Source organism: Octopus sinensis, linkage group LG7, assembly GCF_006345805.1.
Source record: "Octopus sinensis linkage group LG7, ASM634580v1, whole genome shotgun sequence".
In the NCBI taxonomy this organism is placed as follows: Eukaryota; Metazoa; Mollusca; class Cephalopoda; order Octopoda; family Octopodidae; genus Octopus; species Octopus sinensis.
The window spans coordinates 115,004,083-115,013,801 of record NC_043003.1 but is presented as its reverse complement, the minus strand read 5'-3'; the positions used below and the strand labels follow the sequence as shown (position 1 = coordinate 115,013,801).

Sequence of the window (9,719 nt, the reverse complement as noted above, 5' to 3'; positions counted from 1 at the left end):
GAATTATTTTGCGTTAAATTTCGTACCAAAGAGTAAATATTAATCGACACAAATATTTAATAAAGCAAGTAATAAATAAGACTGCTTGATCTCAATTGCAAAACTTTGAATTATATTAGGAAATATTAATCAAATATATTAAAATTTTGTAAATTAATGGATTTGGGAGGTAAAAATATATCACATATGAAAATCTTTTCTTATTGTTATTTAAATGATTTTGAATATTCTAATTTGTATTTGAATATAAATGCAACAGAAAGGAATTTCATATTGAAACATATTAACATTTTTATAAATGCTCATTTTAATTTTGATAATTTGTTATCTTTAAAAATTATTCCGAAGCTATTTAGTGATATAATTCTGCTTGTTTGTCTCCCAGTTCTAACCTAATCATAAAACTTAGATGCGGTATGGACTGTGTACGACCAGACAAGGGAGGGGCCAAGCACAAATTACAAGTTTCTGTTAGCAATTAAAGCATCACTAAGTCGATCATCAATTGTTTGGTTTGTCATGGCGATTCACGTGAACCTAGAGCTTGATCTATGAGGTGACTTGCGTTATGCTCAAGACTAGCTATCAAATGCTTCGTTTATCATGGTTGCGTCAAGAACATCTTTTGCTTCATCTCTATGAAGTTTCGAGTTGTGCTCTGGCCATTTATGTTTGTCCTTCAGACTGCGACGTTGTTGAAACCCATTTTCGCCCCAAACTTATCCAGTCATATTTGTGTGACATTTTAATACTGGCGCCCTTCCTTTCAGGTTCTTTTGATTTATTAGAATGTTCTCGATTGTGAAGCATTTATAAATAACCTATTTTTCTATCTCTTTTTAAAATATAATTTTTCTTATAAGTAATACTGTGTGAAAATAAATCTTTTGGATTTTATATATTTTTCATTTTGTCCCAAATATAGTGGAATATCAGCAAATGAGTGAGGATTCACTGGACATGAAAAATTAGAAACTTAAGCAGATTCCGCTAGAATTATAGTTTTTATTTGCAGTACATAAATTTCTTGGCGGCTTGAGTGGAAAACTTAGGAAAAAAATTCCAAGACAAACTAGTGGGGGAATTACAACCGTGTTTCGAGGTCTGCTACCACAACAGCTCCTTTATAGGATCCAGTTAGCTCAAGACATCATCAGGAGGAACCAAGTCCGGTTTCGGCCCCTACTCCTCTACCGTTTTGACGTGGCGGGCCCCCCCTTTCGGAGGTGTCTTCAGCTCTGGTGTTGGGACCACGTCTTCTTTCTTCTTCTTTCTTCTATTCCCTGGCCTCTTCGATGTATCGTCAGCGAGTGTCAGCCGGTGACTGACTGACTTGTCAAATTTTTCCCATTAAATACCTGCCACATAGGCTCCAGCAGGCAGCCCCAGCATGTTGTCATGTGACACTGTCTCACCTTAACTGACGAGTGAAGGCAAATTGTATTAGCCCACGCATTCTCTAAACGACCGTCACCTGTCAGTCAGCGAAGCTGATTCAGTGTCAGCTTTTCTCACCCAATGATGTTATTTCCTGCCGGCATGTTATGACTTTCAAGCCATTTTCGGTCTTCCCGCTTCAGCCATATATAGAAGCTGGCTTTTTCGACCGCCTCCTGAACGCTCCTTATTAGTTTTCGCAGCTCGGAGCTAGAAAATACAAATCTTCTTTTGAAAAGTGTTGTCATTTTCCTTTCAATCTGGAAATCATGTTGAGAATGTATTTATATTTGATTATAATTTTCTGGAGGAAAGGAGTTCCATAAGTCAAACTTTATAGAAGTCTTAGTTATTGAGAAACAGAGAGTCTTCTGATACCAACAGCCCAAGAATGTTGGATTTCTGGAGTCTCATGGCCAACGACTCTGGATCCTAAGTCTCTAATGAAGATGAACATTCATTTTTAAACTCGCGTGAGGAATTTTCACAACCCAAAGTCTACTATCACTTTCTTCTCGTATTTCTGAAGCAATAGGATACTAATGACCAGGCCAGCTCAATTGCAATTTTGTCGTTCTTCTCTAAAGGAGCACATATTTTAGTATTCCTGAATGTCGGTTGACGTATGGTAAGAAACAAACTAAAATATTAATCTATTATTAATTAACCAAATTTTAGCATATTTTCATGAATTTTGAATAGTTTTTCTCAGTTGAGTTTATGGATAATTGGTATTGATAGAATAGATAATTATTTTAGTATTATATAAAAAAAAATGTGTTCTATATGAAAAATATTCGCTATCTTTGGGTGGATGGTATCACTGCATTGGAGAGGCAATACATTGTTATAAAGTTAATTTTTAAAAAAATTAATCAGCTTAAAGCAATTTGGCTGTCTTTTGAGAGTTTCACATTTGTCTCGGTGTCATATAACTGATAGCCATTACTTCGGTTACAAAACATTGCAAGAAAATATATGTTAGATCGAGATAGCCTTCCTTGCGTTCTGGCTGCACAACTAATTTAACGTTTTGAAATTACAATGAAAATTACAATCTCAAACTTATTTTCTAAGTTCTGTAGTAGCGTCGCCTTCAAACGAGAATCATCGGACCTAAGCTGTTTCACAGTTGTCACAAAATGGTGGACTTTTTCTTCCATTCCTTTCAGGAACTCAGAATAGGATCTGTATCACTTTGATGATATTTGAAAATTAATTCAAAATTATAATACCAAATATTCACAGGATTGGACAGTAATGATCAAATATTGACATATAGCCAACCCCTGTAACCTAATCTTGCCCCTATGAAAGCAATTAACCTACATAAAACTACTGTATTCTTTTCTCAGTTCCTCATTCTTTTCGTAAATTTCACAAAACAAAAGTTCCAAATTTCTGAAAAGCATTACCAATATCTATAGACGTAGAAACCAAAAGAATTTTTACCTCGCTTCAAAACAAAGACTATTAATTGTAAGCTGTGCTCAAATTCATCTCTGTTTAAGGCAAAATAAATTAAAAATGCATCTTATGAATTATAAAATTGCATATAAAATAAATTGATATACATTATTTGTTTCTAATAACAATGATTTTAACTTTCAAATACAGAGAACGCATTCAAAATCAGGAAAATACTAATTTTCTGTTGAATTGCAATCCATTTGGCATTTGTCCTTTTCACCATTAGAGTTCAAACTAAAAATATAACCAATTAACAAAAATTATTAATCGAAATGGGTCTTTGATATTTTGAATATTGTGTGCAATATTTTTTAACACAAATAGTTGTTATCAATTTATATAATGATTCTTTTGAAGAGAATTATTTTCATAAATATCATAGGTTGATCAAAGTTTTATAAATTGGATAAAAAATTATAATTTGTCTCTTTCCTGTATAGAAAATATACATTGTATACGAAGTTAAAAGAAAACAAGTATAAAACAAAAATTAGAAATACGAAATAGAAATCATTAACTGAAGCCGTATTAAAAAATATTTTAAATTGATTTATTTATACGTACAAAAACATCAAAACATTTGGAATTGGAATACAATTTCGTGATTCACACACTGCCAGGGGTTAGCAACATATACTTTTATTTAATTTTGTTTACAACGCTTTCAATGTCACAAAATTAATTAGCACTAACCCTAAAATTTCAACAGTTTTTCATTGCTAACTTTTTCTCTTCTGAATCAATTTTGAATCAATTTTGACGCAGTTTTAAGTTTTTCATCCTTTTATTTAGATCTTTTAAGTGAGATTAACAACAGTAGTTTTTTTTTCTAAAATAACCGACACGATACTTAAAAGAAGAATTTATGCATGAATCCTATTTAAAGTTGAATATTTTTGTCGTATATATTTTTGAACACCACTTATTTTAACAAGGTTTACGAAACCAGAAACCTATTTTGATATTTTTACTTAAGAATAATTACAAAAATATAAAAATATAAAGAAATGCTACTGCCTGGACTTTATATTTCGGTATTACTCTCACATTTTCTAATGTATATTTTATGGTATCTGGTTACCACCAACATCACCGACTAATGCATTGTTGGCAAATTGTATATCTCCATTAATGCATTTAACTGTTATGTACAGCGCTGCTAGCTAAATAATGAAGTTCCATGTTTACTATAAACAGCAATAAGCTGGTATCACATTCTCCTCACAGTCTACATATTAGACTTTCATATTAGTCATATTTCATACGGGTGTGAGCACGAGTGTGCATGACTGCATGCATGTATGCATGTAGATGCAACGTTTATCTACAGCATAATTAATCTGAATCTACATTAATTGGACGATGAATAGATAAATATTATCCTCGGACAAAACTGCGCAATTGACAATGGCTTCGTTCTCTCTCTTATGGTCTGTCTTCTAGAAATGTCCTTTTATCTTTCCCAACTAAATTCGCAAAGAACAGCAAAAAATATTAATTAAAGTAACATTAATAAAGATTTTAATTAAAATATTCGAGCCTAACTCGAATGCAAACACGCGTGCACACCTCCACCAACATATGCACACACATACACACATGCATATATATATATATATATATATAATATATATATATATATATTATATATATAATATATATATATATATATATATATATATATATATATATTATATATATTATATATATATATATATATGTATATATATATATATATATATATATATATATAAGATATATATATATATATAAGATTCAGAAAATTATATTACACGCACACACGCTCACACACATATACATATATATGTATATGTATAATACATAACATATATATACATATATATATATATATATATATATATATATATATATAATATATATTATATATATATTATATATATATGTATATATGTATGTGTATATACATATACGTATATATGTATATCTGTGTGAGCGTGAGTGCGTGTAATATAATTTTCTGAATCTTCAGATTTTTTTCAATATGCTAGACCACTGATATCAATTAATATCAATTTTAACCTTATTGTTCAAATTTATATATATATATATATATATATATGTATATATATATATATATATGTATATATATATCAACAATTGAGGGTAAAATTAATTAGTTATTAATCAATTTCACCAAAGTAGTGTTCAGTATGTAAAAGGACCATTTAAGGCGAATTCAAAATATTACATTATATGATTAGGGCTTAGTAAAATAAATTACTTTGCCACATACTGAACTTTCTAGAAATAGCAGCCAAAAAGTTTTTTAGCCATTTCCACTACTTTAAGAAAATTTCTCTCAGATAATGTTTACTCAAAAATAACTCACGAAGATATGGAGGTAAAAACAGTAAAATATCACAAGTACAAAGATCATTTGAGAACGTCAACGTTTCTAGATTAGCCAAATAAAACTCAGCATTTCCTTCGTCAGCTCAACATTTCTTAATTTTGGATTTGAAAGCACTAAAAGAATGAACATACCCTTCCGGCAACGTATCACCTCAGACGAACACGCTCAGACTGCCAGTACTAGCAAATTCAAAATGTACAAGCGAGGATTCATGTTCTCTCCCCTTCCACCCACGTGAGTTATCTAGTAAACATATATTTTAACGGTGAGAACCGTAGCAATAGAACAGAGAGAAAGGAATTATAATATCAACAATTGAGGGTAAAATTAATTAGTTATTAATCAATTTCACCAAAGTAGTGTTCAGTATGTAAAAGGACCATTTAAGGCGAATTCAAAATATTACATTATATAATTAGGGCTTAGTAAAATAAATTACTTTGCCACATACTGAACTTTCTAGAAACGTTGACGTTCTCAAATGATCTTTGTACTTGTGATATTTTACTGTTTTTACCTCCATATCTCCGTGAGTTATTTTTGAGTAAACATTATCTGAGAGAAATTTTCTTAAAGTAGTGGAAATTGCTAAAAACTTTTTGGCTGCTATTTCTAGAAAGTTCAGTATGTGGCAAAGTAATTTATTTTACTAAGCCCTAATCATATAATGTAATATTTTGAATTCGCCTTAAATGGTCCTTTTACATACTGAACACTACTTTGGTGAAATTGGTTAATAACTAATTAATTTTACCCTCAATTGTTGATATTATAATTCCTTTCTCTCTGTTCTATTGCTACGGTTCTCACCGTTAAAACGGTTCTCACCGTTAAAATATATGTTTACTAGATAACTCACGTGGGTGGAAGGGGAGAGAACATGAATCCTCGCTTGTACATTTTGAATTTGCTAGTACTGGCAGTCTGAGCGTGTTCGTCTGAGGTGATACGTTGCCGGAAGGGTATGTTCATTCTTTTAGTGCTTTCAAATCCAAAATTAAGAAATGTTGAGCTGACGAAGGAAATGCTGAGTTTTATTTGGCTAATCTAGAAACGTTGACGTTCTCAAAGGATCTTTGTACTTGTGATATTTTACTGTTTTTACCTCCATATCTTCGTGAGTTATTTTGAGTAAACATTATCTGAGAGAAATTTTCTTAAAGTAGTGGAAATGGCTAAAAAACTTTTTGGCTGCTATTTCTAGAAAGTTCAGTATGTGGCAAAGTAATTTATTTTACTAAGCCCTAATTATATAATGTAATATTTATATATATATATATTATATATATATATATATATATCTTTAATACCATTTAATGAGTGTGTGTGTATGTGTGTCTGTGTGTGCGTGGGTGCCTGCGTGCATGCGTGTGTGTGTGTGTGTGTGTGTGTGTGTGTGTGTCTGTGTGCGTATGCACGTATATACATATATACATATCTGTATTTATCTGCAATACGTTATATGAGTATGATTGTGCTATGAATTGACTTCAATATAAGTCTCTACTTTAGTTACATATACCGAAATTTTTGGGGAAGAGACCAATTTGTATACCCCGAAAGGATGAAAGGCAAAGTCGACCTCTGCAGAATTTGAACTCAAAACGTAAACACATACGATGACTTCATCAATATTGACAGTCCGCTTACGGATTTTCCTCGTTATATTTCTAGCACCTTGGCTGTTATGTCGTCTACAATACAATTTCACTTTGGTAAGCCTCACTTGCGTCTACTTAAAGCTGTGGTTTAGGCACAAATTGAACCTGAGCCTGCATCGTATGTACCCGGCATATTACCTCGTTTGACTTGTTATTAGTCAAGTTTATGCACACATACACATACATCCCTACATATATGTGTGTGTGAGCATCTGTATTGTGAGATTCTATGGTTAGTTATGTATGCACACGTATTTGGATGTGTGTGTATATGTATGGTGTAAGTCTATAGTTGCGTCTGTGAGCTTGTGTGCGTATATGTATTTGTGTGTGTATGTAAGTGTATGTGTGTGTGTGTGTGTGTGTGTGTGGGTGTATGTGTGTGTGTGTGTGTGTAAGAGTAAAACAATTAGAAATAAGGCAAAAGCTTAAAACAGATGCTAAGAAATCAGCCTGAAGACTGGGATTCATGTATCAGATTTAAGATTTTAATCTAAGTGCCAAAGATGAAAGCAATGTCTTAAAATCCTGCTTTCTTAATTAGTGTTTAATTCTGTTTAAAAAAAAATATTATTATTATCTTATTCCAGGAAATATTTGACTCACCTGCTTAATTTTTGACACATAACAAATATAAACATCAAAATTCCATGCTTCTCTTGATTCGTGCAATACCCTGCTGTCATGCAGCTTTCGAGCAAAATGTTTATCCAACTTCTTGTGTCTGTAATGATACGGAGTACAGCAAAGTGCGAAGAACATCAGATTGTGATGAGGACATAACTTACGCAGTTGCTTTGTAAATTTCGAACATGTTAAAAAGATATTCTTTAAAACAAGTCACGCCAAGACATAATTTTCCTCTGATATAAGCTATACATTTCGCAGATACTAATTGAACGAAAACAGAAGTAAACACTGAACATCAAGTTTCGACCACCTTGGAAAGAAAAGCAGCTGATGTAGAAAGGCTTCGGCCCATAAGCTTGCTTCGTAAGATGGTAGAGCTTTATATGCATCAGCGCCATCTTCAATATCACAAGCAAAACCATCACACCAGGGGTTCTGCATCTTCTTTAGCGATCGAAGCCAACTAGGCTTTGTATTCTTGTTTGGGTAAGTGATGAAATATATATAATATATATATATATATATATATATATATATATATATATAATATATATATATATATATATATATTATATGTGTGTGTGTGTGTTGTGTGTGTGTGTGTGTGTGTGGTGTGTGTGTGGTGTGTGTGTGGTGTATATATAAATTTAATCCAAACATGAAAACACAAAGAGAAAACACAACAACGCGAAGACGGGAACAAATATAGTATTATTTGACGCTCAGGAAAGAAGGAAGAAGGAGAGTATAACATTTCGAGCGGGTTCTTCGTCGGAAACATAGGAGAAGGAAAGATCCAGAGAAGGGAAGACAGAGGAAAAAATCCCAACGCTACACACGCGGTCACATTTTGAACTATATCTATATATGTATGTAGGTATATATATATTATATATATATATATATAGTATATATATATATATATTTATATATATATATATATATATATATATAATAGAAATATTAAAATTACTAAGTCTCTCTAAAAGAGATTACAAGCGTTACTGGAAATTAATTGTTTTCGCCATATTAATATGGCAATCTTATAGATATAAGACTAAAGCTGTCGCTGATTAGCTCCATGAGGCCATCGCCTTAAGATAGCTATTGACACCAAACTGTGTCCATTAGAACCTTCGAACAAGGGAGGTCAGCCGCTTCACACTGCTAGTCAGACTGCTACCAGGCGCGTTTCAGTGGTATTTGCCCCTTGTCAATGTAGCGTAGTCGACTCAGCAGGTGTCGCCACTGATCGTCTCTGTTCGAAGGTTCTTATTTACCTATTTTCGGTGGAATACATCCACTTGTTTTCAATAATAGAAATTTAAAATTACTAAGTCTCTCTAAAAGAGATTACGACATATAAATATATAACATTTAGAATTTAGTATGGTATTATTCTATAATTCAAAATGGGTGATTATTTTGATTACATATATATAATATTATATATATATATACACATATATACATATATATAATACATATATATAAATCTAATTATATAAATATATATACATATATATATATGATATATATATACATACATAATGTATATATATATATATATATTATCTATATATATATATATTATATATATATATATATATATATATATATATATATAATATATATATATATTATATATATATATATATATACTTATTTAAAGCAGCGGAAAATTCAACAAAACCTGTTACTCTGAGTTTTACGTTCCCGTTCGTCGGACAGTTTTTGCTAGAAAGCATATTACTCTACCACTGGTATTTGAGTACTCTTTTTCCACCTTGTTTCACATTTATGTGTTTACTCCGGTATATATTTATATATGTATATTTATATATCTATATCTATATATAAATACATACACACACACACACATATATATATATATATATATATATATATATTTATATATATGAAAGAATGTTTGAAGATTCAAATTTTAAAAGGTATTTTTTCACTTAACCGGTTTCACTTTTTTAGAAAAATTTTGTCAAAAGTAAAATGTAAAGCTTTGTTATGTTAAGTACTGGTTATCACAAATGTATTAAAAGATATATATAAGAATGTATTTAAGAAAATATCCATCAAAAAGGATTAGGAGTTTAATAAAAAACATGTTT

General features: G+C 31.0%; 1 long non-coding RNA gene across 1 annotated transcript in view; it reads left to right on the top strand.

Annotated features, from left to right (window-relative positions):
• Positions 1 to 7,183, top strand: part of LOC118764127 — a 21,458-nt gene extending 14,275 nt beyond the window's left edge. The window contains exons 3-4 of the long non-coding RNA XR_004999918.1: positions 6,264 to 6,268; positions 7,173 to 7,183. This is a non-coding gene — a long non-coding RNA (uncharacterized LOC118764127). The remainder of the gene's footprint in view (positions 1 to 6,263; positions 6,269 to 7,172) is intronic.
• Positions 7,184 to 9,719: the final 2,536 nt, after the last annotated feature.